General features: G+C 39.3%; 2 long non-coding RNA genes across 2 annotated transcripts; both read left to right on the forward strand.

Annotated features, from left to right (window-relative positions):
• The first annotated feature begins 1035 nt into the window (after positions 1-1035).
• LOC148824156 (uncharacterized) lies at positions 1036-5129 on the forward strand. The gene is made up of 3 exons (XR_016093736.1): positions 1036-1163; positions 2641-2867; positions 3811-5129. It is a non-coding gene; the product is annotated as an uncharacterized LOC148824156 (long non-coding RNA).
• A 150-nt stretch (positions 5130-5279) lies between these two features.
• Positions 5280-8592, forward strand: LOC148824157 (uncharacterized). Its single transcript, XR_016093755.1, has 2 exons — positions 5280-6963; positions 7815-8592. It is a non-coding gene; the product is annotated as an uncharacterized LOC148824157 (long non-coding RNA).
• Positions 8593-20212: the final 11620 nt, after the last annotated feature.

Below are 20212 nucleotides of genomic sequence, written 5' to 3' on the forward strand. Positions count from 1 at the left end.
CTAGTTTGGCCTAATATTTGATTAGAGACAGTTACACAACAATGTTGGTTGTAATGTATCTTTTGGTGTGATGTACAGTAAGTGTTTATTAATGATGAAAGCATGACAGCTGTGCTCAAGATCACTTTCAAATAAAATAGTTGAAATAAAATATTTCAAATAGTTGTTTATCAAGAAAATTGGTGGTTCAGAGTCACCTGTATCAATCAAATACTAGTGTGTGTTTGAACCCATACTCTTCTCCACAGCCTCTGCCTCTGCCTTTTGGGGGGGTGATAACTCATTGCCCCATCACCCAGGGTTTGTCTGGTTAGGTAAATGGAGTATCATCAAAGACCAGGTTCAAGAAAGATGATAGTGTATACAGTATATAGAAAGATGACAGATGCATTTCTTAAAATACAAGTAGAATAAATGTCTTGCAAGAGTTCTACTGACTGAACAGGTGTTTTGGAAATACAGTATACAATCACTCTTTCCCACGGGGAATTAGTGGAATTCCTTCAAGAGAATAATTTAACAACACAACTGGTTCACTTTTCTTGGCTTGCACATTAACACCACATATCAAGAGCTTTTAAATATATTTTTTTTATCTCAAAAGACTCCTTTACAGATAAATAAAGAGTCACTATAGGGAGACTGTTTTTTAGTTGTTGCTTGTGAACTACACCTGTCTTTTTGTGCACAGCTACTAAGAAAGAAAAGAAAGGTTTCATATTGTGGCAAATGCCAAGCGAGTAACCAGGGCTTGCCTCTCTGATCACATCACCCTGGTGCGGAGGTCTTGACACTGGCTGCCTGTGAGTTTCTAAGCAGAATTTTTTACACTAATATAGGATGCCTTGGTCTGATGGGTGCTGTATAATACATTTGCATTTTATTCCATTGAGTTGTATTCAATGACTCTTGCAGTCAATGTCTGTATCCTTTACAATGTAAGCTAGCAGGCAGACAAAAGGCAAAACTGGTACAACCTGCCTGTGTGGTTGTCTGAGAGCTGCCCAAGGAATGCACTGCCAGCTCTTTGCTGCTGTGGAAGGTGGAGACACACATTAGACTCTGCATTGCTAAGACTGACAGAAATAGTAAGAAAAGTACAGAAAGATACAAGGAGGAACCCCAGTAATTAAGAGAAAGTACAGAAGGAGAAACTGACAAAGGTAAGAGCTGAATTCTTTTTATAAATTGGCTAGCTGATGATGTAGCTGTAGTTAATAAATTTCTTGTCTTTTAGAGTACTTTCTCTACTAAGTGTAAGCATTCATGATAGGAGCTCTTGATGGATTTTATTACATGTTTTTGATCACCAGCACTATAGAACTATGATGTTCAAATGTCATCCTTGCTGGCATAGTTGGAGATTTAATTTTCTGTCTTTTATAATAAATGCCAGAGCTCTAAATTCTAAGAATAGTGTCATTTTCATTTTGGAGTGATGTACTCCATCAAGCAAAAGGCAAAAGTGAATCCTAGTCAAGGACAGAAAGATCCTTTGATTGTAATGCAAAGACTGGATAATTCAGGCACATTATCTTCTCATATACAGTATTTACAGCAGTAAATGAAGAGAGAATGACTGAATTCAAATCAATATCAAAGACAGTTTGTTTGCTCATACTGTATGTACTAAGGGTGGACTCACAGGTGATAGCAAGCGCACCAACCAGTTCACTGTGAATCATTTTCTGATTCAAAATTATAAGTTACAATGCCACACAAATTCAAGTGTTGCTGTGATAATGGAAAAGTCTGAGGTCTGTATCCAGCTTTTTGGAAAACATAAAGCTTGGATCTTATTGCAGACAAGAGCATTATAGGAGCTTGAAATAAAAGTGTAGAAGGTAAAGCCCATTGGCCAAGCACTCACCTTCCCAGATTTCACAGTCTTGCTTCCCTCAGTCCTCATCATTCTCCATCCCTGCAGATGTTCACTGTCCCAGTCAGCCTAGTGGGGTGTGGTGAGTGGGTGTCCTTGTCAGTCTGGCAGGTCAGGGCTGTGCCAGCATCTCCAGCTGCTCCACCATTGAAACACTCTGCCCTGGGTGCCTGACTAAAACCCCTAAAATTAGACCTGACATCAAACTCCTAATAGCTCATGGAGATCTGCCGAGTCTTTTCTCCTGTAGACAGAGTTGTAAAATATCCATCGAATCTAAATATTGTTTTTAATGCAAAATGAATTCTGTTCTTTTAATATCTATATGATCTATATCTACCCACATCATGGAAGAGGGAGCAGTCAGCAAGGATCAACAAGCACTGACAAGCCCATTTATTGAGATATGCAATGAATCATCTGCTTCAGCCTCAAATTATAGCAGCCTGCTCAGTCACTGTGTGCCTGTATAGTTAATAGGAATATTACCTGTAGTCTTTGATTGATGTACTCCAGCCTCTTTTAGAAAGAGATATGTATTAGAACCTCAAGACTGTTGATGCAATTTCATTTAAGTTGCTTTGTAAGTTGTTAAATTGTAATACATGTCTGTACTTTTAGGAAACAAAAGGTGTGATTGACATTTTAGATGAGGCTGCTTTGCTTAAATACTGTATCCCAGTCCATTGCTTTATTTTGCTGCACAGCCCCTGGGTATGGTGGCATTCAATGCTGTTGATCTCTTGCTTCTGGATATCCAGGAATTATCTGGGCGTGCCAGGCTCAAGTCAGACGTCAGCAGCTTGGGGAGCAGGTATGGGCTGCTGCTACAGCACTAGAGAGGAAGGCGATGAGAAGCACAGAACCAATGGCTGTAAAGAATGCTGCTTGAAGACCCGAAACTGTCTGCTCAGTCGGGAGTGTTCTCAGGCTTTAAACATCGCCAGTGTCTGTGCCCAGTGTGGCATATGCATACGAATGTGGACATGTAAGTTCAAAGCAGGTTTTTTAAAGGTCTACAGTCATAATGACTGGGCAATTAAAAACCAGAATTTTAATATTTAAACCAAACTTTTCTGCATAGGTGGCACATAAATAACTAAATGGTTTGTATTATCTTTGTAAATTTGTTTCCATATTGTTACTTCTGGGTAATATGAATCTTGTGGTATTGTTTTGACATTTTCCTATGAGGACAGTTCTTTCTAAGTGGCCTACATGGCCACAAGTAGGTGGACTAGTCTCTAAAAGCAATACTTCCCCCCATCCACTTCTCCTTAGTGGGACCTCGAGCTGGCAGGGACGGGGCGCGAAGGGGTGGAAGTACATGCTGGGGAGGGCAGACTGTCCGTCTCAGGGTTTAGATGTCTTCAAAGAGCAAAGTATGTTGTGACTATTTTGCAGGAGGAGTATAGAAAGAAGGATAATAATTATATTCTTCATTATGTTATTGCACCTTAATGATAATAACATCTCTGCTTCGTTTAAAAATGAGAGACATTTTGTGCCTGTAGCAAATATCAGTGCATGTAGAGTAAACCTTCACTGAACTGATCTGAGATGAGCAGACATGACTTCAAAGCTTATTATTGTGTTTATTAGATGTGAAAGATACGCACACAATGTTGCTGTCGATTTATATATATGAATTTTTAATCTATCAATTTCACTGGCACAACAGGAAACTCAGTCCTGCTCCGACCACATTCTGTGTAACATGAAAGGTCTTATTACAAATATTTCGCCCCCCAAAAATTAATGACAATAATAAGCACATTTGGATGAATGATCAATATCACAACCCTGCAATTAACTGTCACTCACGATGTGTACTTCAGGAAAACATAATTCCCTGAAATATGATTTGTATTTTTATAACTGATGTATTTTCACAGTGACAATGAAATCCCGCTGTGTTTCCTGTCTTTCAGAGTCCTTTCTATGATGTCTGCTCTGAGCTGTTCGAATCGTGATTTGAAGGCTGGAATTACAGCTTCAAGTGCCCAGAGAATACAACAGAGCTCAAATGGAATAAACAGAAATACCATCTACATAAATCCCTGATGTATGAGAGGCTGAGCATCTAACTTCAGAATAAAGACTCCTTGTCACATGTCACTATGCTGTTTTCTACATGCGATATACTGTGCAGTTTCCCATGTCGTAATATATTTTACTGAAGAGCAAGGAGAATGAATTTCAGATTTAAACATGGGTTCAAAATTTAAGCATTGAACTGTTGGCATTAATTGGTTGTCGTGATATCAGCAGAAAACCAAAGCTTCAATGGGTTTATATTGGTGTGTTGATGAAGTGATGTAGAGAGTCTGAATGTTGTTTTCAGTTCATGTTTTATTGACCTGCTCACTCTGACTCAATGATCCTTCCTGGTACCTAGAAGACATAGTAGATCAAAGGCAGCAACATGGTCAAGTGGAGATGTTTGTATCACCCTTTCTCTGTAGTTCCCATAATTAAGTAACCAGGCTGTCATCCACACTCGGATGAAGGAGACTCTGCTCCGGAAATTAATGTACCCTATGTTAAGTATTCACCTCTGACTAAAGGTACTGACTTTAGTTTACTTTAACTGACTCCTAACTGTTGTACGTGAAACAAATGTAAAAATGTACCATAGATACTTACTCGTGAAAGCACAGATAGGCTTAAATGGAGAAAGAAAAGCAAATTCTCCTTTGTCACCTGTGTATGAATGAGCATTTACAAGGTGATATCAATACCTTCAAAGGAAGAGCTCTTGTTGTGGCATTTGAGGACGTGCATGGAAACTGTGATGTCAAATCTAAAAATATCTGATGTTTCTGTTGCAAAAGAAATATTCATCCCAGACAAGAGGTGGCGTACAGTATCAGCAATGAGTTCACTCGGCTGGTTGTGGTTAATTATATACAATGGGGCCAGTGTTGGCAGGTACAGTGACTCTCAAACTGCTTCTCCAATCACATTAGTGAAAAGTGACATAAAGATGTACGATTTTTAACCTAGCAACTGCTTGCCAACGTTTGTGTTATCTAATGTTGTGGTATCTAATCGGTCACCGAAATCCTAAAAGGCTGGATCCAGAGCTTTGAGAGGTCTTTGATCAACTACATTCTTTTATAATAAAACTGAAAAACATTCTTACCTTTATGCAAGTAGTTCCGAGTGATGCCTTTCAACTGGATTTGCATTTGCTTACACTGCTTTTTATTTTTGCACTGCTGTTTAAATAAACTATTTCAATTAGAAATTTGCATCATATTCCATTGTGTTGTATTCAATGACTCTTGCAGTCAATGTCTGTGTCCTTTACAATGTAAGTGAGCAGGGAGGCAAAAGGCAAAACAGGTACAACCTGCCCATGTGGATGTTTGAGAAGGTGGAGACACACATTAGACTCTGCATTGCAAAGGGTGTGTTGACCTGAGAGACTGACAGAAATAGTAAGAAAAGTACAGAAAGATACAGGGAGGAACCCCAGTAATTAAGAGAAAGTACACAGGGAGAAATTGACAAAGGTAAGACCTCGATTCTTTTGGCTTTCTGTCTGATAGCTGTTGTTCATAAATTTCTTGTCTTTTCCTTCTACTTTCTCTCCTAAGTGTAAGCATTCATGTAAGGAACTCTTGATGGATTTTATTACATGTTTTTGATCACAAGCGCTACAAAAGTATGATGTTTAAATGCCATCTTCGCCGGCTTAGCTGGTGGTTTAATTCAATGTCTTTTCTAATAAATGCCAGGGCTCTAAATTCTAAGAATACAGTTTCATTTCCATGTCGGAGTTATGGTGTAGGTTTGTTAAAGGCATCCGTTGAAAGTGATGTGTAGCTTTTTCATGTAATAAGAAGATTGAATAACACAGTCACTTTATCTTCTCATATACAGTACATACATATACCTCTTGGTACAGTACATACGTAACTCTAAATAGAGTGTTGAATTGAATTAAAGCCAATATCAAAGAAAATAATTTATTCATGTTACACAGACAAAATCAAACTTTTTTTAAAAAATGAATCTTTGTTAAGGGTGCACTTAGGGGTGACAGCATGTGTGCCAACCAGGTCACTGTGGGTCATGGCCATATCCCTTTAGATCGAAGATATGCCAGGGCACTGTACAATACTGTAAGCACCACTCCTGAGTTAGCATGTGACGTTGTCTCCAAGTTATCTTTTAGAAGTGAGTGAGTTGCATTACATTGATTTCCATATGAATATGTTGATTTCCATTGATCTGAATTTTAAATAAATGTGTGCAAGGGAAGGCCCATAGGCCAAGCACTTAACTTTCCAGATTTCACAGTCTTGCTTCCCTCAGTCCTCGCCATTCTCCATCCCTGCAGACGTTCACTGTCCCAGTCAGCCTAGTGGGGTGTGGTGAGTGGGTGTCCTTGTTAGTCTGGCCATTGAAACACTCTGCCCTGGGAGCTTGACTGGAACTCCTAAAATTTAGCAGGACTTCAGACCACTCCAGTGTTAGTAACATCTGCAGATCTTAATAGGTAATTAAACACAAAACATTAAACACCAAGTTTTACAAAGTGTGGTTTCCCAAAATCCAATATAGGTTAAATTCTGATATTAAAAACTGTACAGTACATGTATACATATAAAATACTGTATAATAAGGTACAGTATATATACCCTCTTCTTAGAAGAAGGATCAGTTAGCAGGGATCAACAAAAGCTGACACATGTTGTGATGTTCAATAAATCATCCGCTCAGCCCAAATTATAGCTGCTTGCTCGGTCCTCATTCACATGTAAAGTTAAAGTGAACATTACAAGTGTACAGTACAAGAGCTCAAGAATCAAAGTCTGTAGAACTGAGCTGCTGTTAATCTTATTTTTATGGGCAGGCAGGGCGTGCCAGGCTGAAGTCAGACGTCAGCGAGTCGAGGAACCGGTATGGGCTGCTGCTACAGCACTAGAGAGGAAGGCGATGAGAAACACAGAAACAGCGGCTGTAAAGAATGCTGCTTGAAGACCCGAAACTGTCTGCTCAGTCGGGAGTGTTCTCAGGCTTTAAACATCAGCAGCGTCTGTGCCCAGTGTGGCATTTGCATTGCAATGTGCTGGGTAAGTTCAGGGCAGATCTTTAAAAAATATACAGACATACTGGTTACTGGTAAGAATTTTAATATTTAAAATGAGGTTTTCTACAAATATAGCACATGTTCAACTACATATTCTGCATTCCGGTGTCTTGACATAATCAAAACCTAAACATCTGGGCAAAATGAAACTCTGCTCCACAACCAGCAGTGCTCTGGTTAGTTTTCCGCCCATCCTCAGAAACCTAGTTATCCTTATAGGGACCCTGAGCTGGCAGGGAGAGGGTACAAGCGGGTTGAATTACATGCTGGGGAGGGCAGCCAGTCTGTCACAGGGTCTAGACTTCTTTAAAGACCAAAGTGTGTTGTGACTATTCAGCAGGAGGAGTATAGAAACAGAAGGTAGCTAAAGAGGTGGCAAGGCAAATATTCTTCCTTGTCTGCTTTTACTGGAATCATAATAACATTCCTGCTTTGTCTAAAAATGAGAGGTATTTTTTTGCCTGTAGCAAAAATAAAAAAAAACAAAAGTGCATGCAAATCTTCATTGACATATGCTGAAGTGAGCTGGCATGCCTTCATTTAATAAATGTGAAAGACATGCACACAATGTTGCTGTACATATGTATTTATGAATTGTTAATCCATTTCACTGGCAAGGCAGGAAAGTCTAGACATATTATGTGACAAGAAAAACAGTTTGAATTTGTGTTAGAGATATTTAATGAAAAATAAGGTTAAGCACCCATAAATGAATGATCCTTAACATCAATATGCTTCAGGAAAAGAATTCTATGCTGGGATATGTCAGGAGTTCTTATACCTGCTGTGTTTTTACTGTTTTAAGGAAATCCTGCTCTGTTTCTGGTCTTGCAGGGTCCAATAAGTGCAGCTTTTGGATCGTGAGTCAAAGGCTGGTATTTCAGCATAATGTGCCCAGAGAATAAAGAGGAATTCAGTTCAAACAGAAAAACCTTCTTCATAGATTCCTGATGTCTCAACGATTGAATGTTTTTCTTCTGAGTAAACACATTGCTACGCTATTTTCTACATGATATAAAGCATAAAGTTGCCACTGTCCTAATATAGTATATCAGACTGAAACGCGAAGATTTAAACGCAAGTGGCATCATTACTGTCATATGATTTTTTTTGGAAGTTGTGAAATTGTGTGGGCTCAAAATAAGGTTACTGTTGATTTTGGTAAACAAAAGTTAATGCAAGGAAATTTCCATATCATATTTCCTGATAAACTAAACTACAATGGATTGTCACAAAGCTGATAATTTATAAAGAGTCTACAGTACGTGTTGTTTTCTGTTCATGTGTTGTTTCCACGCTGGCCAAGAGAAGCTCTTTTAATATCACAGGTTCTTTGTCTCTGTCTTAACTTAAATGGGTTTAAATAATTATCATCTGGCCTTCCCCCTTATAATTCAATTGGTGTAGCAGCTTCTCACTGGTCTGCCTGATGTGCTCAGCAGCGGGACTGCTGGAGCAAAATGTCTGTGATGCCTCGTCCAGGTGGGGGCTAGTCTTCAATGGGGAGGATGACGTGGGTCTCATCCTATAACTTTGATGAATGAAAATCTTTATAAACATGTAAGGAAACATTATTACCTTTTCACAAAAGAAAATAAACATTATTATTAAAGATGTGTTTCTTTTTATTCCTCAGTAATTTCTCATTTGCATGCACGACCTGTGACTGAGATGAGCAAATTCACATTTGTCAAATTAAACCTGCTCACACTGCACTGCAGAATGCAAGGTACTTTTTTTGCAATGTCTGGTTCTGGCAGGCGAGACAAAATATCTCCAATTGTACCCCAGGCTTTTAATGGTGTTTTAGAAATAATCCAATTTTTGTTTTCAGCAGGCCTCATGGCCTCAACAGGACACATGAATTATAGGTAGATAATATTGAAAGCCAGCTTATTAATAACATCTTCATTGAATAATAAAACCTGCATTCCAAACTCTTTTCACCTCTCGAGGATTTTAAGCACTGCTACTTAGAGCTCTGATTGGATACAAAAGCTTAAGAAAGGATGAGAGCCGGAATAGACTGCTGAGGCCATAAAGGTCAGTTCCTTGGGGGAAGCCTTATCCATTAGTACACAGAATAGTAATAAATGCCTATTGAACCAACATTGATACTAGTAGGGAGAAGCCCCAGAGATTCCATGATTAATGGATTACCCTTTCGAAGGTGCTCCTTATCAATTTACATGTCAATTGCAATCAATCTACTAGTGGTTTGGAAGCAATTTAAAAAACACGACCTGTGTCAAAGGCACAAAAAGCAATGAACCAGACAGCATCGTTACTCATACCATCAGAGGGAGCTGGCACTGGGAAAAAGTGAAAAACAAATGTATCTCTCATTCTGAAACAGATTGTGCTGGGGATTGGTGCTTTCATTTAGTTACAGCCGAAGCCCTGTGATGAGAAGACAAATGTAGACGTTTGGCGAGGCATTTAAAAAGGTAAAAGACAGAAACTTTATTGTCTTGCTACACTTAAGTCTAGATTGCAGAAGCCTGACTCTCTGATAGAAAATGAGAATTCGAAAAGGTATTCCTGCAAATGGCTTCTCTCAAGAGCCGGTAGCCTGTTAAATGAGTCAGACGTCTCTAGCCTGCAGTATGCATTCGTTTCAGTGAGGCACCAATTCACCCGCCAAGCTGCGGAGGCAGTGTGCCAGTGGAGGTCATGGGCCAGCAGGTCATGGAATCTCTTGCTCTTGCTCTTTGGCTGCGAGTTAATAACGAGAAGGCTGGGAGAGAATCTGCCTCAGTCCCAGCCCTCTACTGGCCCCACTCCCTCACCCTATGGTCTCAGAAGATCAGTTAGCACTCATTATAGAGAGCCTACTGTAGCTGGAACTGTAGCTGACTCTCCCTTTCTGATGCCAAAGGATCTCGGCAGGACAGCAAACAGAATAGGAATGACAGCTGAGAGGAAATCACTGGGCGTTTAATGACAGAGTGCCCTGCCAGACCCCATCCCCACATGCTGAGACACTGCCCTTTACCGGCCACTGTTTCAAGAGAGACTGTAACAAGAAAAGAATAAGTAATATCTATAATACAGACTGCAGCTATTTACTCTCTGTAAAACCAACTGTACTTGCTGAATCCATCCAGCAAAGGCCTCATTTTACTTTGTCAGACATTATTTAAGCAGCTAGCTCCACAGAGACTAGCTTTAACATCTTTTTTTTTTTCAGCAGTGGTCCTGTGAGAAAGCATACAGCTTTGAAACAGTCTCCTCAGAAACCTGCCAAGGATCGTCTGTGTGTATTACCACACTTTGATCGTGTGGAGTTCTGATTTTTTTCTCGCTGGTGCTGAAAAAAACATAGGGAACACAATGATCCCTGCCATTTACTCTGTGGAGCAGACATTGTAGCATCAAAGGAAGGGGAATTAAGGCTCCCTGCCACTTTTAGGGCACTTTAGTAAAATAAATATTAGATATATGCAAAACACAAAAGTTTATCATTCTCCACTGCTAGGCTGCAAAGCTGACGTGAAAGCTTTAGTGCTCTATGAGCTGCAAAGTAAAGTGACAAATGCCACCTAATGTCAGCTGAAGACAAAAGACATGAGTGAATCAGGAGAGAAGAAATGCCGAAATTAACAGGTATTTGCATTCTTATGGAAAGCCTCCCACTCCCTCCTTCTTTCTCATTGCCTCTTCCACACCGTGTCACTGTGCACATGTAATAGAAGGGTGACATTTCAGCCAGACAAACTAGACTTCACTGCAATTAATTTTGGTTTCCCTGTTAAACCCACAATCAACTGAAGGCAAATGTCAGCAAAACAAATGAGAGGCCACCCAACTGTGGGTGACAGTTAGCACAAGGCAGTTAGGAAATGCCAATATACCAAGCTGGCATTGACTTTGAAATTCAGGGGCAAAGGATGCACATCTGTGCAGAGGGCCACTGGTCTGCAGGATGGGCTCCGGCATGCTCAATCAGCTTGTGTACAGCATTGTAGCCAAATGAAGCAATGCTGTTGAATGAGCCAGCATAGTTGTAATGGTTTTGTATGATTGGAAGGCAGGTGACTAATGACTGAGTTCAGTGTTGGTAGTTTTTTTCTCTCATGCTAGTTTGCAAGTTTCTTAAAAGCCTCAGAAGAGGCACTGTACTGTACATACTGTACAATACAGTATAAAGAGAGAAGCACTGAACCTTGAAGAGGCATCAGTAACAAAACACAATTAAATGGAATAGCTAGTGCCCTGTACCCAAAACTCCTATAACATGCATTTTGTGTTCCTATTTTTTTAATATCAGAGACCTTTGTGTCAGCTCTTTCTTCTCCTCATTGCGTTTCGGATTCACAAGTCCCACTGTCTGATCTTCCTCTTGTAGAAAAAGCACCATGTGTATTGCAGCGATGATACTGTAGCTGCTTTGCAGATCATGTTTTCAGAAAATTGCTTGTTCTTTTTTTTTAAGGTTTGTTGCAAAACAAGGGAGCAACCTTTTTACATCCTATAGGAAATGTCTTTCCCATAGACATTTGATTCCTTTGTTGTCAAAGTTTGGTTCCTTCTGTGCATCAGAATAAAAGCAACATCATCGCTTCTGCACCTACATTCTGATCAGTTTTATTTAATGCAACGAAAGATCTAAAACAATCAGCAGGAATTGTATCAATAGGTAGGTAATTCACACATACTGTATAATACTTCCTTATCAATGCACAAATACATTTTTGTAAAAAGAAAATGAAGTACAATTATACACAGCATTGGCAAGTGATTTGAAGGGCACATGAGTGGCCCATATGGTCTTACCAGGACTGTATCTAACTTGCAAAACGATCCAACAGGCATGGAGGGAGCTGCTCTTGCTTGGTAAGGAACTGTGTCCTGGGGGCTAGGCTCAGCTGAAGGGGGTGTCACCTGCAACTGATGGATGGTGCATAACAGGTGGGAGACCAGGAAACATCTGAGCCAGCCCCAGGTGAGCAAACAGCACTCCAGAATAGAAGATGTCAAGCTGCTCCTCACAGAAAGCAGTTTTTTTTACTGTTTCTCGGCCAGGACCATCTGTTGCTCCCTCCAAGTCCCCGATATCCCGCTACACTGTGGTCTACCACGCTTTTATATAGACTCGGGGGAGCAGCTTGCCAAATGCAGTTAATCTCATTTTTCTGTCCCTGGCGGTACATTGCCTATTCGGGGGCAAATAGAGCATATTTTGGAGAAGATTTCAAGCTCTTGTACAGTTTTTTTTTTGTTCAGGAGCTGAAGTCTAAGCCAAAATTATTAATTCCTACCCGAATCCAGATTGTATTTCAAATGCCACTTGGAGTGCTTTGGCATACACCCACTGAACACTTAGAGTGATACTTATATATATAGTGATTTACAAATGAGTACACATGCATATGCAGCATTTACTTAGATACATTTAGCCAGATGAAAACTTAGTTATTAGCTACACTCATTTATTCCTCTGCTTTCATGTAAAGGAATAATATTATCCTTTGCCATTGTATTTTGGCAGCTTGAGTATGATTTGCTTAATAGATTACATTACTCTTTATAATCTTACAATCTGTACCAAAATAAAGAAGGACAGCTCAAAATTCAATTGACAAGTCTGCTTTTCAACTGGGAAATCCACATTAAAGAAAAATCTAATCCTTAATCACTAGTGTATGTCTGAAGTGACATGAAAGGCTTTATTGATGTCAGTTAAAAATCATCGAACATATCCAATGTGAGTCTGGACTCTTATTTTAAACCCCAGACTTCTGTCTTCATACAGATATAAATAATATATAAATATTTCATAAGGAACACCTTTCAGGTTTATGGTGATTTGAGTACACATGGTTGCTATGAACTGTGGGAGTGAATATTGCTGTTTTCATAATTCTGAAAACGGAGGAATCATCAAAGTTACTTATACTTTTGTGGAACTTCTGCTCATTTGTGGAACTCAGGAGGAATTAATAGTCTCTTTAGATGGTTCCAGCACCTTCATTGCTGTGAAAATGGAAAAAGGCTAATACATTTTATACCTACACAATATATATGTATATTATGCGAATGAATATCTGGGAAAACTCTGGGTCACACTGTGCTCAGAAGGCCAAGTACCTCATAGAGAGAGGGAGAGGGAGAGAAGACAATCAGAAACAGCTTGAAAAGTCATTAATCCGGAGACAGACACACACTTGAGTGTAACTCAACTTTTCAACACTGCGAACACTCATTATAGGGTCCTTTCATCTCTGCCACAGAACACTGAAGTTCACCTTTTGGAGCAGAACCGCATTAACATCTGTTTTCTGCTCTGATAACAGCGTCGGCCTTTTCATCCATAAGAAATACCAAGTCACTCATGCAGTATTATTTATGACAGGCCTTGCTCTCAGAGGAAACTGAGAATGACATAAAAGGTTATTTTATAATTATTCCCTGCGTAGGATAATAAATCAAAGCCTTGTATATCTTGAGCTAACAGATACCGTAACTCGTACATTCAAGGAGCACTTCTGCTCTCTATTTCAAATGTAACGTGCGACACAATTCTAGTCTGTAGTTCCAAGAAAGGATACAGGCATTTTCAGTGTGCTTTAGCTTTTTTTCTGTGCTGTGACTAAACCATCTGGTAATAAGTTCAGTGGCTGTCACAAAACCCATAAATACATAGATCTGACAAAGCTCTGTTCATTTTCTAGAGTGCCCTCATGCAAGAATAGGATTTCCAAAGAAAGGATAATAAAAACATTCACCAAGAACAATAAACAGCAGTTTTTCCTAGGAATTGTCCTACTAACAGTTTTAAAAATCTGGCCTACACAGACACAGTTACACTACAAAAATCAAGACATGATTTTTGTCACTTTATACAAAATGCTGGAACAATCCAACAAGGATAATACTGTGGGTTCGTAACAGGTAAGACAAAAACAGCCAATGCATGTTTTAACAATACTGTTTTACAATATCCACAAATCAGAATACAAATATAAAATTATCTCTTTTCCAGGATGAGAACAATGACTGAACTGCTCCTCTTTGCTCCTTTCCTACCTAGGGGAACCAGAAAGGGGCAAAGCATGTTCCTTCTGAAAATGAAGATCTTAAAAATCTGATTAACACTCTTTTTAAAAAATGAATAGCAACACTTTAAAATGATAATAACATTAAAATAAAAAATGAGACAGATACTGCAGCAATAGCACCTGATTACGTTAGGCAATCCCATTGGGTCCTGTGTGTTTTCAGGTTGCATTCAACCCTGTTCATGCAATTATGTTGTAGTAATTGAGTTATGCGTCGTGTCCGAGGTCAGTGCAAGAACAGGCTGAATCCAGAACACTGTTCACACAAGGTACTACAGAAGACTAAGGAATTACAGTACACGAGAAACAAGTTCGGAGTTCTTTCATCAGAATTCATTAAGAAATTGCAGCTGTTCTTTTATTCCCAAATACAAAATGTAAAAGAAGACAACTTACTGTTACAAACACCACTGGCACCATTAGTGGAAGCTTAAGAATCATGAAAGCCTTCCTCCAAAACAAGCACTGTTAGAGCCATTCACTTTTTGAAAGCTGATTTAACTGTAGATGTATAATATTACATCAGAGAGAAAAAGGGAGGTGTCCTGTCTGGAGGGAGGATATTGCATACTTTGTTATGAGTAAAGAAACCTGCCTGTGGAATTCATGCAGATTACTGTCCATACCTCACATTAATGTGGGCATGGCTGTATTGAAAGAGGACGGGCAAAAATCAGGAGATTGAATAACTTCTCCCATTCCAGTACTGTCCCTAATAAACCACCAGCCATACATGACTGGAATCCGGGGCTGCACATTTCTGGTGCAGCTCAGCAGATGCCTTGTTCGTCAGGTTTTACAGCAGGATCTCCTGCAGAGATGCAACCCCTGCTTGACAGGTTTAGGTCTCTCTGACTGCGAGAGGCAGGAAAACAGATGCTGTGTCCTGGAGGAGACCCAGCTCCTCCACTGTGGGCTGCACTGTGGGAAGTATATTCTTTATCGCTCCCAGAGACTACAGTCACCATCCCAATACACACAATCACAGGGAACAGACTTCTGTGGCTCTGCACAACAACTACCAGCCTCACGTGCACAAGACAGGCTTGGTTGAAAAGGCACCTGCCAAGCACACAGAGACATGAAGGTAGGCCTATGCATGTGTCTACACCACTGAGTTTGCCTGTAGATAAACTCACATGAGCATGCAAACATACAAATAGTCCTACAGATAACACAAAATGACAGATCCAGACACTATGGTTTCACACCTTAAAACGTTTGCTCTAAAGCAGCCAAGAAGATGTGTTGTTTTAGAGATCCAGGATGCTGGGACTTGTAACTTCTCCCATATCTTCAGGACCTGTGATTTGGATGAAGAGATGAGCATGAGATTAAACCTACTGTATATACAGTATTCTCCCTTCACCATAAAAAAACACAAATTCTCTATGTGGTCAGAAAGAGGAAATTTAGAGGAAACTGATTGAAAGCTGATATCCGGATCATGTAGGTAGGTGTCTCTCATTTGACGATTGTCAGTTTAGACCCACTTCTCTCAACACAATATCAAACCAAGTCATCAGTTTCTTTTTTTTCAGTTAGATTGAACAGGCTACCCGGAATAGAGAGAGCTAGGTCTTATTTTTTAGATAGTTCAACACTGACAGCTCTACTTACTGTGTCAGAATAATTTACTGCTATTAAAGCCATCATTCTAAAGGACATCTTAAAAGGATGACTCATGAAGGACTAATTCTACACAAAAAGGGGGCTTTCACTCAATCTTTCTGATGAACTGTGATCAAAATGTAAACCTTGAGCATCAGGGTTACAGGAATCCCGCAACTGACAGTGTGCTGCACGAGCCTGATTTTCCTCAAAGCTGTGACACCCTTATTTAAACTATTTTCTTATCTCACATCTTGAAAGAGAAGCAATCACTGAAGCAGATTATTTAGGGGCTAGTTTCACAAAGCACTTCAAACTGACAGCCTGCAAAAGCCAGCTTAATAGTACTGAGGAAAATTAAATGAGAGGAAAGAATATATTTAGTCTTTCAACCATTTGAATAGGTGAGCTGATTTGTACGGACAAAAACCCACACCAATTTGAAATACTGTTCAGTGAAAAGAAGACTGCTAGAGTATTTTTTACAAATGGCTTGCTAAGTGCTAGAGGAGCTTTTGTGAGACTGGCCCCAGATCAGCTATAGAAAAAAAAAGCATTATAGCATTGCACACTAATTGCCAATTCTGTATAAGGCTAGAGTTGTTCACAGAATACTATACAGCGTTGTGGTTGTGAATGGTTGTAATAACTCTCACATTTCATACTCCACCACTTGCAGGCCCAGCTAATGAGTCAACATCTCAGAGACACGTTCTCAAAGCTGCCTCTTTAAACCATTGTCCTAATGGTGTGGATGACAGCCTGAAAAGTAAGGTTTTGAAAATAATCAAAAACATTTCAATCTTTTTTTCATGGCAACATTCCAGGATACCTTCCAGCACGTTGACATTATTATTTTTTTCGCTTTTAAATAAAATAGATTCTTACCATGTAGTGAATGTTCTCCACTCGTTTAATAAAGACTTGCTTTTGTTTTTAGATTTGTCTTATTCGTTTTTTTTCTCACTTCAATACTCCCAAAATATTTGTGGATTCAATTCATAAATGAAATTAGTAAAGGAACCGTTTCGGAAGTGTTGCATGACTCGGACATCTCATTACTACACCAGGCCTGCGGAACTGGGGAGGTTGATAGGTTATGCATTTTATTGATACCTAGCATGTTCGAACCGATGAATAATAATAAGAAGAGTATTAGCAACCATGACTGAAGTTAGAAAAGACCAGTTGTAAAATGCAGTTACATCTTTTATGTTTCAGCAGCCCGGGAGGGGTGTTTTGAAATCTGGATTCTTGAATGTTGGCAGCTCAGGTCACCACCACGGGCGCTGTTTTTCATACCCTTGAGCAAGGTGATCTTACTTCAGAATTTGTACTGGTTTTGCTGGGTTTCAGTTGTGTTGGTGGGTAGCCTTGTGACGAGCTGGTATCCTGTCAAGGCTGCAGGGGAAGGGGGGTGCATAATCTCCCCCAGGCCAGAAATACCAGGATGAACTCCAACGTGATGAGTAGCAGAGCTCATTGTGCTGACTTACCTTGCCTTCAGCTGTACGAATTGTCCCTTTAAATCACTTCCCTTTGAAAGGCTTTTAAACTATTTTTCAACATGTGTTTCAATATGCACAATGTAAACCTCTAACATAACACATGTGACTCAAATAATCGCTCAGCCGCTAGATCGATTTTCAGGAGCATGGAACTGGGAGAACAGATCACATTTTTAAAAAGCTGCTTTGTGTAACTTAGATTTTTTTTTATATTTCTATTTTCTTACCTTCCCAAATAATGAAGTCCTGCTATGAGGACAGCATGTTCTGTTTCTAGACCTCTTCACAAAGACTTGAAAGAACTTCTCTTTGGTGTCAGATTGGCTCAGCTAAAAAAAGCTGTGTTTTAGGTCAGAAGTTGCTACATTTAGTATTCTGTGGGAAAAGTAAAGTTTCTCCAGCTTCATCTCAAAGTTGTTCTTATATTTCTTTTTGGCTGATATACTGAATCAGTTCAAAAGAATCTCTGGAGCAAATTTTAAACAATACTTGAAATTTTTTCCAGTAGTATTTCATTGAGTTTGCTGGAATAAAACCCAGAGGAGGAGATGATAGGCTAGTGTTTTGGTTGTCATTTTGGGGAAAAAATGGGCTGCTTTAGGGAAAGACCATAGACATTCTGATTCATTGATTTGTTACTGTGAGAAGTGGAAAGGAGAAATGGAAAGGAAGAAAGAGAGATCCTTTAACCTATACGTTCCCAATCAAATTCCAATCTAGGAAATTACAATTACATATTCTGATACGTCTCCTGGAAAACACAAGGATAACAGCTACTTTTATAGAACTATGTATTCTATGTTAAAAAACAAAATTAAAAATAAATGCAACCTTCTTCTTACCAGAGAAATTAGTGTGTTAACACAGTGTACTTGACTAAGCCCCTGTCTGTGTTCACCAATTGTACTGTAAGAAAGTTAGAAAGAGCTGTAACTTCCATTCCTGAACAGAAAATAGTAGCTCAGGAAGAGAAGCTTATTCAGAACTTGAACAAACATGCTATTCCACAGGTTGTAGTTGCACTTGCAGCCCGAATGAGTTTTTTGTCTGAATCTAATGATAACAGAAAAGGTTAGCTGTGTCAGGACTCTGGAGTCCTAAAGTTTGGTTTTTGGCTGTGTTCTTTTGTTTGAATGGAAAAAAGCTGGTCAATGAATGTTTTTCATTCCAGCACCATGACCCAGCGTTTGAAATTCCTGAGGTGTTCGTCTAGAGGCGACAATCAATTGAAATATATTTCATGCTGAACTGCGCTGTGCAGATGGATGACCGAAAAGGCAGACTAACATGAAGATCTGAAGAAACTCTCCTTTCAGCTCCAGGTAAAGCAGGGTCAACAAGCCAGGAGGTTACTGGTCAAAACAAGCAGGAAGGACTGTTGCACTGTTCTCTCCACTAACACTTCAGATCGGCCCTGTCTCTCTTGCTCTCTTTTCATACATCCACTGCATCCAGCACCCCTACCTTCCCATTCAATTTCCAGCACATGCTTGCTGTGCAAATTGGTGTGAAATAAAGACAGAGAGAGAGAGGGAGGCAGATATAAAAAGAAGCAGGCGGCCGGCAGATTTAATCAATTGTCGTGCACACACAGGAAGGCCCAGAGGACACCTATCGTGAAAGGACCCTATTTAAGGCAAACTGTCTTACCTGAATAGACTTCCCCTCCCCTTCATTCTTTGTCTGCCTTTGATCTCTCCTTCATGTTTAATAGAAATCAACTCCACTTCTTTTGTCCTGCATATAAATGGGAAGGGGAGTCTCTTTATTTGCCAGCTGTGTTTTGTACCCTCCTCTCTTTCTATATTTAGTTAAGCAATGACAGGGGGTCTAACCCAATCTGCTTAACCCAGAGGTTTGAAAATCCTACTATAACCAATGACTCAAGTTTAAAATTAAGTTGAAATTACAGAGGGTTCAGTAGTTTAAGAGAGCCTTCATGCTGTCATGCAATTTTTTATTTGTTTTTAGGAACTTGATCTGCTAGACACAATCTTGGCTGGCAATGAGTTGAAATCTTAGGATTTGTGGGCACCTTTGCACAAAAAACAAAGGAGGAAATCCTATAGGACTCTGGAGGGATTTCTAGTGCTGTCCTGTGGATGCTTTATTTTTATTTAGAATAACCTTTTATCACCCAATTCTAATTTCACTGTACATCTATACATGCTTTCATAGAAATGAAAGTATATATACAGTATCTACATATATATATATAGAAATGTTCAGTACAGTCATTCATTATGGATTACATTGCTTTAACAATTTCATCTTTTCTATTGCCTGTTGAAGGTAGAATTCACTGTCCTCAGTGAAATTTTTTAATTTCTCTCTACACATTTGCTCATCCTCTCTGAACTCCTTGTAAAAAGCAACAAGTGGAACTGAAGTACTGCCTCATTTTTAGTGAAAGCTTTTCAACCAGACCTTCCTGTTACAATATGAGTTTCTATTAAGGTCGCTAAAGAAACCTTAACAAGTAATGGTATTATTGGTGCTATCGTAAAATGTTTTCTTACTCTCTGTGACATTTATTATAGGAATTTCAAACATCAACTGCTTTAAGGTTTTAACATATGCCTTTGATACTAATGTTATTATTGAAACTATTAACACTGTAAATGTGTGGCAGCTGTAACTCTTTGAGCTTTATTGTAACAGTTTCAAAGAAAAACTACATTCTAGTGAGAAATATTAACGGACAACATTTGTTTACATAGCTCCAGCAGAAGGCTTTTTTAGAAGTCCAGTAACAAAGGGAAGCATTGTGTTATGATGGTTAAGGCAGTAGCCTGACAGTTCTTGGGTCCTGGGTTTGGTTCTGAATTTGAGTTTGAAGTGTTTGAGTTTGCATGTTCTTCCTCCCTTCAGTTTGGTTTAGTGGCATCTCTCAAGTGTTTGTGCTCTGTGATGGACTGATGTACCATAAGCTTTTGGGGTAATGGACAGATACTGAAATGACAAGTTGTATTCTTCTTAAAATATGAATGGTACTGTACATAGTTACAATGTTTTAACTGGTTCATTATTAGGTATTTAGCAAGGATATTTG

Source organism: Atractosteus spatula, chromosome 11 (genome assembly GCF_055471065.1).
Source record: "Atractosteus spatula isolate fAtrSpa1 chromosome 11, fAtrSpa1.hap1, whole genome shotgun sequence".
Taxonomy (NCBI): domain Eukaryota; kingdom Metazoa; phylum Chordata; class Actinopteri; order Semionotiformes; family Lepisosteidae; genus Atractosteus; species Atractosteus spatula.